This window comes from Macrotis lagotis, chromosome 1 (genome assembly GCF_037893015.1).
Source record: "Macrotis lagotis isolate mMagLag1 chromosome 1, bilby.v1.9.chrom.fasta, whole genome shotgun sequence".
Taxonomy (NCBI): Eukaryota; Metazoa; Chordata; class Mammalia; order Peramelemorphia; family Peramelidae; genus Macrotis; species Macrotis lagotis.
In genome coordinates, this window is record NC_133658.1 from 340,660,174 (window position 1) to 340,667,957 (window position 7,784).

General features: G+C 33.0%; 1 pseudogene; it reads right to left on the minus strand.

Annotated features, from left to right (window-relative positions):
- Positions 1 to 5,873: 5,873 nt before the first annotated feature.
- LOC141497902 (ORM1-like protein 1) lies at positions 5,874 to 7,070 on the minus strand (annotated as a pseudogene).
- Positions 7,071 to 7,784: the final 714 nt, after the last annotated feature.

The following is a 7,784-nucleotide window of genomic DNA, read 5'->3' on the forward strand; positions in this document are numbered from 1 at the left end:
CATATAGGGGTTTTTTTTGTTTGTTTTCCCATCTCTTTTGGAACATAGACCTACTAGTGTTACTGCTATGTCAAAGGGTAGACACGGTTCCAAATTGCTCTACAGAATGGCTGAATCAGCTCACAAGTTCACCAAGTGCAGTAAAGTCTCATTTTCCCTACATCCCCTCCAACATTTGTCATTTTCCATTTCTCTTATTCAATCTAGTAATTATAAGGTGTTACCTGAGATATCAGGTAGTATCTCAGAATTGTTTCAATTTGAATATCTCCAATCTATAGAACATTTTTATTATGACTATAGATAGCATTGATAATTTCATTTAAAACTTCATATCTTTCATCATTTATCAATGACTTTTGTCATTGATGTCATCAATTACTTTTATTTTTATAAATCTGATTTGATTCTCTGAGAAATGAGAACTTTTATCAGAGAAACTTGCCTCAAATTTTTTTCATAGTTACAATTCCTAACTATATCGCCCTCCTTCCTATTTCCCTATCCCCAGTTATTCTATTCTCTCTCTCCTTTCACTCTATCCCTCCTCAAAAGTGTTTTGCTTCTGACTACCCATATATGTGTGTGTGTGTGTGTGTGTTTGTGTGTATGTTATTCCTTCTTTGATCCAATTTTAATGAGAGTAAGGTTCACTCACTCCCCCTCACTTCTCCTCTCTTCCACTCCACTATAAAAGCTTTTTCTTGTCCCTTTTATGTAGAATAGTTTACCTATTCTACCTGCCCTTTTTCTCTTCCTCCCAATATATTCCTCTCTAATAACCAATTTTTTTAGATATCATCTCTTCATATATACTCATTCTAACTTCCCTGTTAATAAAAAGTTCATATGAGTTATCAATATCACCTTTCCATGTAGGAAAAAAATAGTTCGACATCATTGTGAATGGCTTTTCCTGAGATAATATAATGTTGCCTCAGAGTCTAGTCAATGATGTGGACCTAGAAAAAATTCTTCAATTCCCAAGCTTAAGGTTTCTGCTTTGTCTGAAAGAGTTTAACACTTCTTGACAATCCAAAAGAGAAGTAGATATAGCAGCATGAGAAAAGACAAGTCTAGAAAAGCATCAGTTTCAGGCCTCAGTCATTAGTAAACTGTGATGCTGACTGTTCCTGAAGGAGCCTAAGGATATTAAAATCCATAATTCAGATTTCAGAGTTAACCCAGGAACATGTGCCCCCTATTTATATCCCTGTGTTTTATAATTTTGTTCCCTCTCTTTTCCATAGATATTTCTAGGAGATTTATTGGAGAAATGTTATGTTTTAAAAGAATTCTAAAAGTTTGCCTTTCTGAGAAAGAGTTAATAGTGGCATCTTGGCTGGGGATTAGGTAGTTCTATACCAAGTTGTCTCAGTGCCAATGCTATAAATCCTTTATTTGTGTAAGTAATTTTACATATCTACAAATTTTGACTTTTGAAGATACCAGTTATAGTTCTATATACTATATTTTCAATATTTGCACTTATTTCTAAGAAATTTTGTATGAATATCTCTGCCATATGTTCAGAAATCAACAAATCTTTTTTTCCCTTTTAAATATACACTCAATATCTTGGAGATGCTTCCTTGGCTAGTCTCCAAACTCATGATAAAGGATTAGAGACTTTGGACTCTGGAAGAAAATTCTGTCATTATCTGTGATGAGCAAATTATTCATTCAACCAATATTTCTGAATGTTCCCTATATACAAAGACCTGTATTAGTCATTTAGAGAATGCAAGGACAGTAGCAGCTAGGTGGGACAGTAGATAATGCACCAGCCTTGGAGTCAGGAGGACCTGAGTTCAAATTTGACCTTAGACACTAAACAATTGTCTAGCTGTGTGACCTTGGGTAAGTCACTTAATCCCATTGCTTTAATAAATAAAATTTAAAAAAAAATAAAAAAGACAGAGAGATTACAAAGATCATGAAGTACTACCAGCATTCAAAGAAGTTACAAATCTTTTGATAACATTACCTACTATGGGCTTTGATAGTTGCAAGTATAGATATGTGTATAAGAAACTATAGAAGCCTATGATAAGCAATAGGTTAAGTCACAGGTAAATTAAAAAGACAGACATAACATATATCTATTCATATACTATAGACAGTTACCAAATCTTTTATTTATTTCTCTCAATTGACTCAGGGCTATGTATTAGAAAGAATACTGGATCTGGCTTCAAATCTTAGTTTTACCAACTACAACCTGTATAATTCATTTATCACATCTATAAAATGAAGGGCTGGATTAGTTCATGGGTTGTTACCTTTTTGTGCCATGTAAACTTTTGGCAGTCTGGTGAACCCTATGGACTCCACATAATATTTTTAAATCATAAAATAAAATATAATAATTCAGAGAAAATCAAGTATTTTGTAATAAAGTTATCAAAATATTTTTAAAATACTAATGGATCCAAGGTCATGAATCCCTGAGTTAGAGGATTTTCAATAAACTTCTCAACTCTGTCTTATAATCCCATAAATCAGCTCCTTTCCTTGAGGTTCAATTTTCACATCTGTAAAGTGGAGATAATAATCTGACCTTTAAACCTTGATTGTGAGGAAGGCATTTTGTAAACTGCATGATAGAAATGTGACTTGGTGTTGGTGGTATTATACATTCCTATTTGTAGTACTCAGAAAAATGTCAAGAGACTTTTTGCATTATACTGTAGTTATTAGTGAGTTCCAGAAGACTCAAAAAGAGTACAAAGAATATTAAAGCCACCTGAAAGATTATTTTAGATGCATGGGCTCACTCTGTCCTGGGACTTTACACTGGTTAAAGTATAGAAGCTCATTCTCAGAGGATGAGAATTTTTACCAACTGGATGCCTCTTAAATAATACCATCTTTGTTTTCAGCACATCTAAGACCTTGTTCTGAACACGATCCAATTTAGGAGGAAAGAGGGAAGCTACTAGCTGTGAAAAGATCAATTTGTTTCAAATCCATTCTTTCTTATTGTTAAAGACTTTGGCACCCAAAATGGCTATATCTATTACCCATTGATGCCAACTGGAGCAGAGACTAAAGGATTTCTCCTGCACGACGAGTGTCAGATTCAACAAATAAGTTAATTGGAGTGGGACCTTTGAGTCATGCTTTCTAAGTTGTTATTGCCATTGACCATCTCCCACTAGTGCATCTGTGATTTAGAAAGGAAAGTTTCTGTATTTTATATGATAAATATTTTATAATATAAATCTCTATTTATAGAGATTAAAACCTAAAATAATTTGTGTAATAGTAACATTATGGAATGATAAAAGTGTCTCCTCCTGGAACTCTCAAGACCTGAGTTCAAATCCCAGTTTTTTTTACTTATTAGGAATATGACCTCAGCCAAGTAATAATTTTTCTTGGTCTTCATTTTCCAATCTGATCTCTAAACTACATTAAAATATTAATATTGAATGAGATTTTAATTAGTATGTCCTGTCACAAGATAATGTCTTATACTTTTTCCTATGTAAGAAGTCTAGAAAGGTGGGGGGTAGGGGAGTTGGTTATGAAGGATTTTGAACACCAGAGGGTTTCATATTTGATCCAGGGGGTGATTGGAAGTCACTGGAGTTTGTTGTGTGTCAGGGTGACCTGGTAGGATCTCTTCTTTAGGAAAATCATTTTAGCAGCTGAATGGAAAAGGAAATTAGAGTAAGAACTAACTTGTGTTAGTGGCCGACCAACTACTATACCTAATGCAATGATTCAGTCATGAAGTATCTGTATCATAATGGTAGCAATACCAGAGGAGTGAAGGGAATATGTTCCAGAGACAATTTAAAAACAGTACATCTTTAATAGGACAAACTGATTTTTAAGTGCTTTGAAACTATCTTATAAAATTTAGTTTACTTTCCAAAAATCATTAAATTTTAGAATATTATTTTTTCAAAAAAGTATTTGTAATAGCTAATTATCATAATCAAAATATTCTGAGGAAACCTCAGTAAGGTATGTGTACCATTGAGAGTCAGGACTATAAAACTTACTACTTGAAAGAATAAATTAGTAACTGACTTAAATTACCTTTAAGTTCACTTTCTTAACCACTTAAATTATTGATACCTATCTTGAAGATAAAGTTAATAAAGTGGAGATAGAGAAAAACAACTCTAAAGGGAAAGTATAATCTTTACTTCAAAGTTACAAAAAGCTGTGTAGTGCTTACTTTGCATCATAGAAAACTCCTTTTAACTAGATAACAATTTTTTTTAATTTATCATTTTGTTTTTGTGAGGTAATGGGGTTATGACTTGCCCAGTGTCACCTAATCAATCTGTTTTGTTTTTGTAATTTATATTTTATTTTATTTTTCCAATTCATGTTATGGTAGTTTTTAAACATTCATCCTTCTGCAAATATATGTTACATATTTTTCTACTTCTCTTCCCTCTCTATTCCCTTCCCATGTGGTGAACAGTCTGGTAAAAGTTGTATATGTACATTTGTGTTTAACATATTTACATATTAGTCATCTGTGTAAGAGGGATTAGCACTAAGGGGAAAGAAAGAAAACCAAGAAATAGAAAGGAAAAACAAAAGAGAAATTTTTAAAAAATGAACATAGTATATAGATTCAGATTTCATGATTTGATGTTTTTTCTCTGAATGTGCAATCTCTCATGGTTGTCCTTGATCTCCGAACTTCTGAGAGGAGCTGTATCCATCATAGTTGATCAATTCATAATTTCAATGTGAGTGTTAGTCAATGTTAATGGTAGTGTAGTAGTAACTAAAATGTCAATATAGACAACTAATTTCATACCTTTCTATCTATCTTCAAAGAGATTTCAACCATAAATGGTTCTACTAGATATTGAAAGAATTACCTATTACGATATACTTAAAATTGTATCAAACTAGTTTTAGGTTTTTTGAGATTTTTTTCCTTTAAAATGAGCTGTTATTGTTTTATTGATTAGTCATATCAGAGTGACCCCATTTGGAGTTTTCTTGGCCTAAATATTGTAGTGAGTTGCCATTTCTTTCTTCTGTTCATTTTATAGATGAGGCAGACAATTAAGTGACTTGCCCAAGAGTCATAGTTACCAAGTATCTGAGACTGAATTTGAACTCAGGTCCTTCTGACTCTAGGCTCAGCTCTCTATTCACTTCACCACCTAACTGCCCTTTACAAAACCAAAAATCCCTGCAGAATTTTGCTTTGCCCAAATGTCTGAAGACTCCTTAGAAATCAGCAGGAAGCCACACTGACACCTATTGAAGAGACTTGAACGTGCATCATCTGGACACATTAATCCTCTTATACATCTAAAACTAGCCAAATCTAGATTAAAAAATAGTAAGCCAATAAAAACAAAGAATGCATAGAAAACAAAAAAGTACTGGTTTTCTTAGGAATAAGACATTTGATCTTTGTAAAAGATGAGTGGGTATGTATGTGCATGTATATATATATATATATATATATATATATATATATATATATATATAAAACATTTGATCTTCATAAAAGATGAGAGTGTGTATATATATGTATATATAAATGGACTTCAATTTGACTTTGCTGATTGGATTAACTCTCCCTACTTAACACCCTTTCATTAGAAACTAATCCTCTACTTTCCTGTATAATTGTTACAGAGCTTTTTTGCTTTAATTGTACTGTCAATCATTTTGTATCTCCTGGAAATCTTCTGCAGAAATTTAGCAGACATGTTAAATACTGAGAAGTATCTTCTCATAACAGTCTGCTTTTCCAAATAACATCCAAGTTTTTGGATGCAAAATTTTCCTATTGGATGCAAACTGCATAACATACTATTGATTTTTTTCTTTATAGAAAAAGCAGTAGCCACAAAGGCCATTCTGAGCAGAATGGTTTAGTTTCATATTTTTTTAAATACCAAATACTCATTAATACCAAAGATCCATTCACCATGTAATTGTGACCTTTGAGGAATTAGTATATTTGAGAGAGGATTTGTGTTTAAGATGAAGGGATTAGGATTATACTTGGTGTAGAAACTTGCCAGAACACAGAATTATTCAAGAAATTTTGAAGAACTTCAAAGAAGTAAACTATTTATTACCTAGTTCAGTTGTTCCCAGTGAATTAGCAACCTGGTTTTACCCTGGTCAGGGATTTCAAAAGCTATTCCTTTTACTGCATGCAAAAAAAGAACTACATTCCCAGGTCCAAGTAACAGGAACACTGAAGAAGGGAATGTTGAACAAAACAACGTGAAGCAAATCAACTCCCAATGCATATGTCAGCACATACCAAGACTGCTCACTTACTAGGGAATTTGGATTTACTTTACTGTGCACAACTCCAATTGCATTTTTGTTCCCAAAACCAACACTGAGTGAGGGAAGGAGACATCAGGTGGTACTGCTATTCTAGTCTCCCCAGAAGCACCCCAGAGAGTCCCAAAACCTATCTTTTCCCTCTGTCCCTTCCAGGTCTAAATCTATAAATCTATGATCCCCAAGTGTTTCTTGTCCAAAGTATTTTTCTTTTTCCCAAAGAACTTTTCTATTGCATTTATTTTAAGCTCTAATTTGCCACATAGATTCTCCTAAATATTGTTGGTTACACTTTTATTTTTATATATATATATATATATGTATATATATACATATATATATATATATGTATTGTCTCCCTGTGTCTTTGAGTCTTATTACTGATGTTTATATTTTTCTGCATTTCTCACATGACAAATATACTCCCTTGAATAAAGTAAATGCCCAGTAAATATTTTTTCAAGGTTATATTACTGGAAAAACTTGTGTATAGCTGCCCAACATTAGAAGACAAACTGCATTGAGGTCAAAATTATGAACTCATAGTTTCAAGAATGTTAAAACTGAAAGTAGCTTATAGATTGTCAAGAGAAACTTTTACTTTACAAATGAGGAAACCAAAGTCTAGAGGGAAAATTGGTCTATCCAAAGTTCACCAAGTCATAAATGGCATATCACATATTTAAACACAGGTATGGAAGCATACTGGATTTTAAAGTGGATTTTTCCGATGAAATAGCCATGTTAAGTTAAATGATTTACCTATTGTCATACATGGACTAAACATTGGAGGTAGGATTTGAACCCATCTTCTAATTCTAGATCTAATATTCTTCCTGGTATACTATACTGCCTCACATTATAGGTTAGTGCCAGGGATAGAACATAAAAGCACTTGATATCAGTCTAAATTTCCAACCTTCCATTTAAATTCATGTGACTTTAGATAAGTCACTTTCCCTGTCTAGGTCTTATTATCCATAAAATTAAGAAGATTGAACTACAAGTTCTATGCTTTTCAAATTTCACATCAAACATCATTCTTTCTACCACTCCAATCAAATTCTTATATGGATCATTCCCAAATTTCTGGTCTTCTCCAAATCAGTTGGAGGAACATCCACCCTGGGGATTATTCTGCTAATTGGTATCTGGCTCTCCCAGATTATTACTTAAAGAAAAGACCCTGCCTTGCTTTTCTTCTAGACTTATTCTCTATATCAGCTGTTTTATTTCCACATGAGCATTGCCTCCCTTCCCTACCTTTCTTCCTCTTATTCCTCTCTCCCCAAAATCTGGTCTCATAAAATGTGATTAAACTAACTCTAACTTTGTTTCTGAAATGTTGTATTCATCTGTTCCACCAAAGCCTGAATTAGGAGGCCATCACTCACCTTTGTGGATTTTCTCTCCCATAAAAATGTAAGCTCTTTGAGGTCAGGAACAGTCTTTACATTTTTTTTTGTATTTGTACTCCCAGAGGTTTAGCA